The following is a 10,932-nucleotide window of genomic DNA, read 5'->3' on the forward strand; positions in this document are numbered from 1 at the left end:
GGACGGCGCTGCATCGTGAGTATGTGTCATTGCGCCGCCGATTACCAGCAAGGAAGCCAATAGTTCCCTTGGCTCTTGAATCCCCAAATCACAGAACCGTTTTTAAAGGCTGTTACATGTATTGACGGCCGTTAAAAATTGATCCATTGACTTCTATGGGGGCCGTCTGGCCGTGTAAGCGGCCAAAAATAGGACATGTTCTATTTTTTGACGGCCAATATTCACGGGTGGTTAAAAAAAGGCTGTGTGAATATACCCATAGAACATCATTGTTCTGAAAGCGGACGTTTTTTACTGTTTTGTGAATGTAGCCTAAAACGAAATTCAATAAAATGTATCCTTTATTAGTTCAGATGTTGCCGTCTTTACCTTGACTTTTAACGCATTAAATAAACAATCCCTTATCTTGACTTTTTCAATGGTTTTTGTTGTGTGATATCACGCTGCAACAAATGATATTTTATTTCACATATAGCGAAAAGTAGTAATCCAAAAATAGGTTTTTAACGTTTCGGTCTATACATTCAACCTTCTTTAGACACGGATATGCGGCGCTTGTGACCTCGGTCGCTGTTGGGTAATGGCGCCATTATTTTTGGATTACTACTTTTCGCTATATGTGAAATCAAATATCACTTATTGCATAATACCTTGGAGTGCTGAGTTCCCATTTTTTACACATTGGCGTGGAAGCCTACTCACGCACACTTGAAACACGGAGTGCTGCGGGATCAAGAAAGTATCACGCTGCAACAAGTTATCAGAGTCAAGTTAAAGATGGCTACATCTGTATTACAGTATAAAATCCATCTAGTAACAGATTACACGTAGATCGTGTCACACCAGCCTCCCTGTAGATCGTGCCACACCAGCCTCCCTGTAGATCGTGCCACACCAGCCTCCCTGTAGATCGTGCCACACCAGCCTCCCTGTAGATCGTGCCACACCAGCCTCCATGTAGATCGTGCCACACCAGCCTCCCTGTAGATCGTGCCACACCAGCCTCCCTGTAGATGCCACACCAGCCTCCTTGTAGATGCCACACCAGCCTCCCTGTAGATGCCACACCAGCCTCCCTGTAGATGACACACCAGCCTCCCTGTAGATGCCACACCAGCCTGCCTATAGATCATGCAACATACTCACGAGAGCAGCACCGTCTCTCCTCTTCTTCACTTGTGGTCACTCGTCTGCATGGGATCTGGCAAGGCAGCGGGACGGGGCGCCTTCAAACCCGAGTGACCACAGACGAGTGACCACACCTGAAGAAGCGCCGCAAACGTGAGTATGCCAACGAGTAGTTCCCTTGCCAATCCCCATGTAACAGATCCATTTTTAACGGTTGTTACATGTATTGACAGCCGTTAAAAACGGATCCCTTGACTTCTATGTGGGCCGTCAGGCCGCTAAAACGGCCAAAAATAGGACATGTCCTATTTTTTGACGGCCATTATTCACGGGCCGTTAAAAAAACGGCCGTGTGAATGCACCCATAGAATATCATTGTTCTGAAAACGGCCATGTGAAAGCCGTTAAAAGGACAGCCATCACATGGCCGCTTTTCACTGTCGTGTGAAAGAGGCCTTCGGCTACATTCACACGACAGTGAAAAAAAATGGCCATTAAAAACTGATCAACTGTCAGTTTTTCATGGCCGCTTTGCATCATTGTGTCTGCAAATTTTTATACACTTCCAGTCCGTCTGTCCGTTTTTAATGGCCGTTTGACATCCATTTTGCATCCGTTTTTCATGGCCGTTAAAAAAACTGATGAATTTCATTTGTCTGGCTTCTTTTGTCCCAACCCCCTGAAAATACCCAAACAAAGGTCATTGTCATGATTGTTTCACAGTCCCCCTGTAGATGATGCCACACAGCCCCCCTGTAGAGGATGGCACACGGACCCCCTGTATATGATGCCCCACAGACCCCCTGTAGATGATGGCACACAGACCCCCTGTAGATGATGGCTAACAGCCTCCCTGTAGATTATGTCACACAGCCCCCCTGTAGATGATGGCACACAGTCCCCCTGTAGATGATGACACACCGCCCCATGTAGATGATGGCACACAGCCCCCTTGTAGACGATGGCACACAGCCCCCTGTAGACGATGGCACACAGCCCCCCTGTAGATGATGACACAGACACCTCTCCAGAGAAAGCACCACACCCCCCCTCCCTGTGGTAATCTTCCGGGACTCTCTCTGTAAATTCAGGACCGTGCCGAAAATTTGCTACAGTAGACAACAATGCCCACTGTACTAGCGCCATGCTACCATAGTAGTGAGCGCAACAATATCCGTAATTTTTGTCTGCCTGAATGCCCTACATACTCACCGATGCATGACCATCTACGTCACGAGTGATCTCTAGTCTCACTGGTTCAGCGAAGGCGACGCGAGGACGTCATCTCGTCACCTTCGCAGAACCCATGAGACTAGAGACCACACCTGTAGAGGACGGCGCTGCATCGTGAGTATGTGTCATTGCGCCGCCGATTACCAGCAAGGAAGCCAATAGTTCCCTTGGCTCTTGAATCCCCAAATCACAGAACCGTTTTTAACGGCTGTTACATGTATTGACGGCCGTTAAAAATTGATCCATTAGCCGTTAGGTTCTATGTGCAGCTGGATTACATATTTTTTACAATTTCTGCCAATGACGTCTGGACCGGGACTGTGATTGACTGTGTGATTGACAGGTAAGATGCAGCATTTTATCATTAATTCTACATGTTACTGGACACATGAAATATATACGCTCTAGAATTCTCATATAAGGCCAGATTCACACTGGACATTACTGCAGAAATTTCTAACCACACCAACACCTCACCACAACTATATGATTGTAGAAGGATTTTTTTCTGGTGATTGTCGGGGGTTGTTTTTTTTTTTTAGACAAACAGTTCAAGTTCCAGTAAAATGTTTCTATTAATGCAAGTAACAACTGAACATTTTACATTCAGATTACAATGCTTCATATTTTCTCATTAAAGTTACAACTCAGTACATCAGAGTATGTTCACACAGCCTATTTTCAGCCGTTTTCCTGGCCGTAAACACCCCGAAAAACAGCCGAAAATACGGAGGCTGGACGCCTCCAAACATCTGCCCATTGATTTCAATGGGAAAAACAGTTTTTTTTTTTCCGATGGTGCATTTTACGTGGGCGTTTGATAAAGCGGCGCATAAAAAACACCCTGTAAAAAGAAGTGCATTTCACTCCTTCGGCCGTTTTTGGAGCCGTTTTTCATTGTCTCAATAGAAAAACAGCTTCAAGAACGTTGGTAAAAACGCCTCAAAAAATGTTTGTGGTTTAAAAAATGGCTGAAAATCAGAGGCTGTTTTCCCTTGAAAAGAGCTCTGTATTTTAGAGACGTTTTTTAGTTAAGTGTGTGAACATACCCTTACCATTGTCTGAGAATTGCAGCTGTCAGTAATGTGGAATGTGACTTCTCAGTCGTTTTCAATATGATGTCTAATTTAATTTAATTAAATAGTCTTAAAAAGCTACCGTATATTATCCTAATAAGGCTCAGCAGTAGCCAGGGCCGGCCTTAGGGGTGTGCGACCTGTGCCATTACATAGGGCGCATCCCTCCAGCAGGTGGAACGGGGCGCTGCGCTGGCTCCCTTCCACTGCTTGTGTTTTAGAAGCGGCCGGGCAACTCAGCATCTGCCTTTCCGCCCAGGTGCTTCTCTCACTGACATCGCGTTTCTAGCAGCGAAAATCGGGATTCCTCTAGGAGATGGGGGCATTGGGGATTGGCATTTGTAAATTGCCCACATTGTGACCCCCCCTAATGTCAGTCATGGACACCTGGGCCTGGGTGTGACTGCAACCTCTTCACCCCTATAGTTATGTTCCCTGGGTTTACACTAACATTACAAAATGTTTTCAATGTCTGACTCGTCCTGTGATAGAAAATGAAAGGTGTGAAAGTAAATATATTATTATTCATTCTAGATATGGGGTTATTTTATGTTTATTCCATTATGTATTTTACAGACATTTATGACATCTGAATATGTGGCACCAGTGACAGCCGACATGCTAGGACATACACTGTATATATGTAAGTATTATAGCAAATGACAACCTATAGAAATTCTATAATCTGATGTCATCCAGAATGTTCCTATAGAGACACATGACAAGACTGTGGGAACAAATTCCCCAATGTTGTTCATCCAGGGCCTGTCTTAGGGGTGTGCGAACTGTGCGGTTACACTGGGTGCATCACCTGTCACTAATGAATGGGGCGCCGCTGGTCTTGATGTCTGGGGCACCCATTGCTTGAACACTCAATCCCACTCTTCATGTAAAAAAAGTAAAGGGCACTGGTCAGGATGCAGATGCAATTCCTTGATAATGGATTACATTACAGTGTGGCAGACAATACTTGTCTGGCAGTGTTATTTGGGCACTGTATGATTGCAGTATTTGAGTACTATATTCTACGCCATAAAGCTGAATTCAGACGCTGCAGATTTGCTGCGCGGCAAAATTCACAAGTGTTACAGGTGAATAGTTACAGTCTCAAAAACTCATCCACATGTAGCAAAAGTAAACGCTGGGAATTTTGCTGCAGCTTTATATTATTATTATTCTAGAAATGCTCCATAAAGAAGATATTATGGTATTAGTAATATATAAGGGACTTGTTATTCATGTAATTTTCTAATACACATTTGGCTTATGGGGGAGCACACAGCGCACACAGAGTGTCTACATTACCAGTACTGCAGTCTGTGCGCCACCATACAGGTCCGTCCACATGAAGTTGCTGTGTACATGAGCCCTAATGTACATTTCCTTCATTGTTGGGTGGTCTATACTGAGCGCACGGCTTCCTTTGCTGCATTATCTCATTGTAGCCTTAGCCGTTTAATAGCTCCCTCGATCGCCCTGTCATTGCATGGCGTTTATTTTCTTTTCGCTATCGGCGATGTATGCTTGGCCGCCTGTAGCTCCCCCTTGTTACTAACGATGCGTTCTGCATCTGTTCCATTGGCTGCGTAGTTACCAGGGAGCCGACCTGTGGGTGGGCGTCGCTGGTTGACGTCTTACTCTCCCATTGGTTCGGCCCGGCGTTACTCAATGCCTGGGAGGCGGGGCCTGGGCTTTAAAGCTTCCTAGTTTCCTCGGTGCGCGCTAGACCGCTATCAGTGTCTCGTATGCGCCGCTATACAATTTGAACAGCTGAATATCAGCTGACCGGCACTTCGTGAATAAATCCGAGAATTATCAGGCAACTCGTACCCCTGAGGACGCTCCCCTAATGTGGTGCAGAAACGCGTTGGGAAGTGTGCCTGTGAATCTGTGGCAATCAGACTTTACTAATATTTGCCAGCACATTTAAAGAGGGGCTGTGGGAAATTTACATCTGACTTTTTAGGCACTTGTCAATGAGTGCATGCTGATTGTCTATCTCACACACTCTTTACTGTGCGTTCCTGATCTGGTTGCCAACGCCTGTACTTGGATCTTTTGGCACTCTGTGCCCTACTATATTTTAATAATAAATTATCAATAAATAATAATTTTAAACGTTTATACAGGCAGAACATTTGTATTCTAACAATTTAAACGTATACCTATACATCACCTATTTTGGACTTATCCTTCATTGTTGGGTGGTCTATACTGAGCACACGTCTGTCTGGAGAAATAAAACTACACAATTATTGTTTTTTCCAGAACACCTTAAGATCGGCTGCCTGCTGCCAGGGGGACTCTCTGAAGCAATATTTCATCTATGCAAGGTGCGTCTCTTATTAGTTGCTATATGCAGTATCCACCAATACCCTCCACAGTTAGAATGACACTTTTTGTATGTCCTGGGTCAGAATGCCCCTTTTGTATGGCCCCACAGTAATGAAGCCCCCTTTTCTAAGCCCCAACTCAGTCCTTTTATCCCCGATATTAATAGTGCCCCCTTTGCTCCTATAAAATAAAAAAATTATACTCACCTAATAGACGACCAACCGGGTCAGACATTTCGCTTCCTCCCTGTGCCGTTATTGTTTGTCCAATTTCAGGGGCGTATGGAGCCCCAGAGCTGTGGGCCACCCCAAATCCCTGGACCCCAGCCGGTCATCCTATTTACCCCTTTGGTAATTTTACACTGGTTGGGGACTGGACTCTGTTCTAGATAGAAATGTTGCCATTGATTGAGATTTGTCCTAATACATTGTCTTTCTTTCTCCTAGAATTAATTCCTCATAAGAGTTAATGATAACCACACGTCCCAGGAGGGCAGATCAAAGATTAAGCAGAGCCCTCCACCTCACATCACATAACGTTCTACATTCAGTCGGATGTATTCAGTAGGAGAGTCCAAGGTGAGTGTATTTTATTAACTGCATCTCTAAATGATCACATAGTGTGTATTACTGGTCAATACTGAAGAGGGCACTACCACCATAGATGGCCTGGGCACCCTCAACTTACACTGCCGATCCGGCATTTAGGGCCCAAACCTATAATATAAAAAAACAGAAAGATACAATCCCTAGTTTATTGACTGGGTGATGTTATTTGGGCTCTGTATGATTAAATTATTTGGACACTACATGGTGCATCATAAGGGGGAGGACGTCACAGATACTGCACATGTCACCAATAAACCTAAGGCCGGCCCTGGATGTGACACAATAGCTGCCACTTGACATGCCATCCACACGGACATGACCGCTGTGGCCTAGCAACTAAAGACAACAGAACCACCAGCGCAGGAGCCACAGGGAATTTAAAAAATGAGTAGGGACAATTTGTTATTTTTAGCCATATGCGGCTTAGACTAAGGTTTATGAAACTGTCAGAGAACCCCTTTAATAATTATTTTGTCTGTTGAATCCAGAAATCCAATTTACCATTTTCTACTCTCTCTACTCCAGTCCAAAAGACTCCACAAAAGACAAATTAGAAGTTTTCCATTAAGGATAAGATTATATAGAAGAATAACAATAAGCTCCTGGTCCCTGATACAAAATCTATACCAGGGTCCTCCAACTATTATGTGCCATTATACTGCTGGTGTTATTTTTGTGGCAGAGGGGCATTGGACTCGCCCTGTGATAGAAAATGAAATGTGTGAAAGTAAATATATTATTATTCATTATAGATATCGGGTTATTTTATGTATGTGCATTAAACCCATTATGTATTTTACAGACATTTATAACATCTGAATATGTGGCACCAGTGACAGCCGACATGCTAGGTGAACCACTGTATATATGTAAGTATTATAGCAAATAACAACCTATAGAAATTCTATAATGTGATGTCATCCAGAATGTTCCTATAGAGACACATGACAAGACTGTGGGAACAATCTCCCTGATGTTTTCAATAGGCTGAACATATATTTGTTGATATGATGAACCATACTAAGCACACGTCATAATATCTTCACAGTTTATACTTTTTGTTCCAGAATTTCATGAGATCGGCTGCCTACTGCCAGGGGGACTCTCTGAAGTAATATTTCATCTATATGCGGTATGTCCATCATTAGTTACTTTATACAGTATCCACCAGTAGCTCTGTACATTGAAAAAGTAATGAGCGGGCAAAATGCCAAGAAAGGCGTAGCAGTGGGGAACCTTGGATAGTTGGTAGGAATAGGCATAATGTAAGTTAGGGGTATCTTTGTCCAAAATGCTGGCCACATGGCTCGGTTTGGGACTGAACGTAGGTGTAAGGTAATTGGGTGAGGGAGTGTAGGGGGATTTTAGACAGCTTTGGTCTGCCAAGAACATTTGCGATGTGTCAAGGCCTGGATGCAATAGACAAGGACTTAAGTGAGTTTCATGACACAGTCATAATCTGCAGGCATAGGTGATAATGGACACTGGCAGAATGTTTTTATATTTACAGCACTCAAGCGGAAAGCAATGGAAGGTGCCAGGATATTGCCAAGTATAGAGCCCCCACAAGTCATGCAGCACAAGGACCTGGACTTGGGGTGTACTGGATTGTTTGGAGCAAATGGCATCAAGGAAGCAAGGCAGGTATCCTCAATGGTATCATTCTAGCAAAAATTTGAGGGAACATGGCACGATGATGGGCCAAGTGCCAGGATCCTTGCGCAGGGATCCAGGGTCGATGAAGGCAGCAATATCCCAGTAGGGCCTCATAATCTCAACATGGGAGAGGGACACCTTGGGGTTGCCAAAATGTTTAGAACACGGGGTACTGGCACAATGTTTGGAATTACAGGAGCAGCGCATCTGGATGTAAAGAGAAGCAGAAGAAGGCAACAGTAGCTGGTTGAGTCTGATTCTGATCTGTCAGATGATAATAAGTGGTCTGATGTTGGGGATAGATGGGCTAATGGGCAAGACGTTTAAGATACTAAAAAAAATGTTTACGCAGGATAAAGTAAAAAGGTAAAAGCGAGGAGGCGTGATACCGAAAGCCAATCCTTTACTGGAAAGAGGGGGTAAAGTTTGGGGCCAGGAAACATGTTTGTTGATTTCTACCTACACACACTTGTCCCAGGAAATGTTGGGAAACATAAGGGAGGAAAGGCTTGTCTAGTTTTTGTGATGTCTATGGAAGATTTTGTTTAGTATTGCAGTGTTATGGTGGTGGAGCAGGACCCCCTTATTGATCAGGTGCCAATAAAAAGGGATGGTGCCTGTGAAGCAGGCTGGTAAGTATAAAAAAAATACATCTGTCGCATCTAAAGGAGGCATCAGTAAACGATGAAATAGACAAGGAGTTGAGTGAGTTGCATCATTAAAGCAGAATCTGCAGGCATGGATGACAATGGATACTTGCAGAATGTTTTTTGTGCCTACAGGACTCAAGTGAGAAGCAGTGGAAAGGACACGGATATCGCCACGGATAGGGCGCCCACGAGTCATGCAGCACAAGGAACTGGACTTCTGATGTAATTGACTGTTTGGAGGAGATGGCGTACATTTGCGAAGAATGTAGTTGGATTTCGAAGCGCGTAAGCAGTCTTGTATCATCACTTCAACATGCCGTGTGGTTTATAAAATGTTTTTCTAATAAAGTCATCACATTGTCATGAGGATTGCTGGACCGTATTTTCTTCTGTTTACTGTATATTTATTGGACAGTGCTAACGCCATACAGCCCTCCCTGTAGAGAACGCCATACAGCCCTCCTTTAGAGAACGCCATACAGTCCCCCTGCAGAGAATGCCATACAGCCCCCCCTGTAGAGAACGCCATACAGCCCCCCCTGTAGAGAACGCCATACAGCCCCCCACTGTAGGGAACGCCATACATCCCGCCCCTGTAGAGAACGCCATAGAGCCCCCCCCCTTGTAGGGAACGCCATACAGCCCACCCCTGTATGGAACGCCATACAGCCCCCCCTGTAGGGAACGCCATACAGCGTTCCCCCCCTGTAGGGAACACCATACAGCGTCCCCCCTCCCAAAAAAATGCGACCTACAGTGTGTCCTACAAAATACATGTATCCCCTATCCACAGGATAGGGGATACTTGTGTGATCGCTGGCAGCGAGAGCTGCTTCTATCCTCTCCTCAGGGTCCCCGGCAGTCACTGACATCCGGAGACCCGACATTCAGCAGCCCGATCGCGCGGGCAGTAAGTTAAAACCGGAGTCGTAAAAAGTCTATGGCTCGGGTTTTAAGGACCCTGACCGCTGGCCGTAAAAATACAGCCAGCGGTCGGGAACCAGTTAATGGCAGAGCGGGGAGATACCTCCCTGCTCTGCCGTAGTGTTCAGTGGCGTCCCGCTGTAGCAGCCATAGCGGCTGCCAGCGGAGCCTCCGGCCATGGTGGGGGCCCGTGCCGGCGGGTGACACGGGCCCCCTCATGCCGCGGGCCCCGTAGCAGCCGCTACAGCTGCTACGGCGGTAGTTACGCCACTGCTCAGTACATATATACAACAACAAAAAAAATCTCAGTGTTATGACTGCGGACCTCTATCGCTCACCCTGTGATGAACGGCCGCGACCGCAACTTCCTGGCCACCTCCCCAGAGACCACGGCTGGCACGGCCTTCCCTTCCTGGAGTGTGCGAGGAGTGCCTTAAAGGGCCAGCGTGCGCACTTCCTAAAAGTTTTCAATCCTACCCCAGTGCACCCTGGATTATAAAAAGGTCTCTGCCCTTCCACTCCTTGCTTGAGCGTTGTTTGTACTTTTCCCATGTTTGTATTGCAAAGGGTCCCTTAGTATTTTCCTGCTTGATCCCAGAGTTCCCGTTCCCTGCATCCTATTTCCTGTATCCCTTGCTGTTTCCTAACTGTGCCTGCCTTTTATCAGAGTCGTGTGGTACCGCCGGCTGGATATGCCACGTCTGTGTGTCATCTACCATTCCTGCTGCCATCCGCTTCGTCTGGCGCAACCTGCCACACCTAGCCCTATCTGAGCCGGAGCCCACGGCCTAGTGGGTCCACATACGGATGTAGCCATCTTTAATTTGACTCTGATAACTTGTTGCAGCATGATATCACACAAAAATAATTGAAAAGGTCAAGATAAGGGATCTTTCCACTGTGTATTTAATGCGTTATTAGTCAAGTTAAAGTCAGCTACATATGTTCCCTAGATTGTGACAGTACGCTCAGGCCATGGAACCCGCTGGCCAGCCTAAGACCACAGTTCAGGTCATACAGACGGATATGCGTGACCTATATGCACGTCAGCAATTACTAAGGGGTGGACCCCAATAGTATATATTGTATCTATATGCACGTCAGGATCAACTTCTCGTGGCTGTAAACTCCATCATCGCCCGACTGGATCAACTTCCTGTTCCTTCCCCAGAGACTGCTGCCGTTCCACTGTCTAATACTCCTACTGTCTGTTTTCCGGATCCACAGTTGCACTGCCTCTTTTTCCTCGCTATGACTGCGTGCTCACCATTTCTCCTCTGATGAGGCGAAGGTAGCGTTCATTATTTCCCTCCTCGCTGGCAA

At 45.7% G+C, this 10,932-nt stretch overlaps 1 long non-coding RNA gene across 1 annotated transcript; it reads left to right on the top strand.

Annotated features, from left to right (window-relative positions):
- The first annotated feature begins 5,705 nt into the window (after positions 1-5,705).
- LOC142740498 (uncharacterized) lies at positions 5,706-7,233 on the top strand. The gene is made up of 3 exons (XR_012880732.1): positions 5,706-5,770; positions 6,218-6,349; positions 7,182-7,233. It is a non-coding gene; the product is annotated as an uncharacterized LOC142740498 (long non-coding RNA).
- The last annotated feature ends 3,699 nt before the right edge of the window (positions 7,234-10,932 follow it).

This window comes from Rhinoderma darwinii, chromosome 2 (genome assembly GCF_050947455.1).
Source record: "Rhinoderma darwinii isolate aRhiDar2 chromosome 2, aRhiDar2.hap1, whole genome shotgun sequence".
NCBI classification, from domain to species: domain Eukaryota; kingdom Metazoa; phylum Chordata; class Amphibia; order Anura; family Rhinodermatidae; genus Rhinoderma; species Rhinoderma darwinii.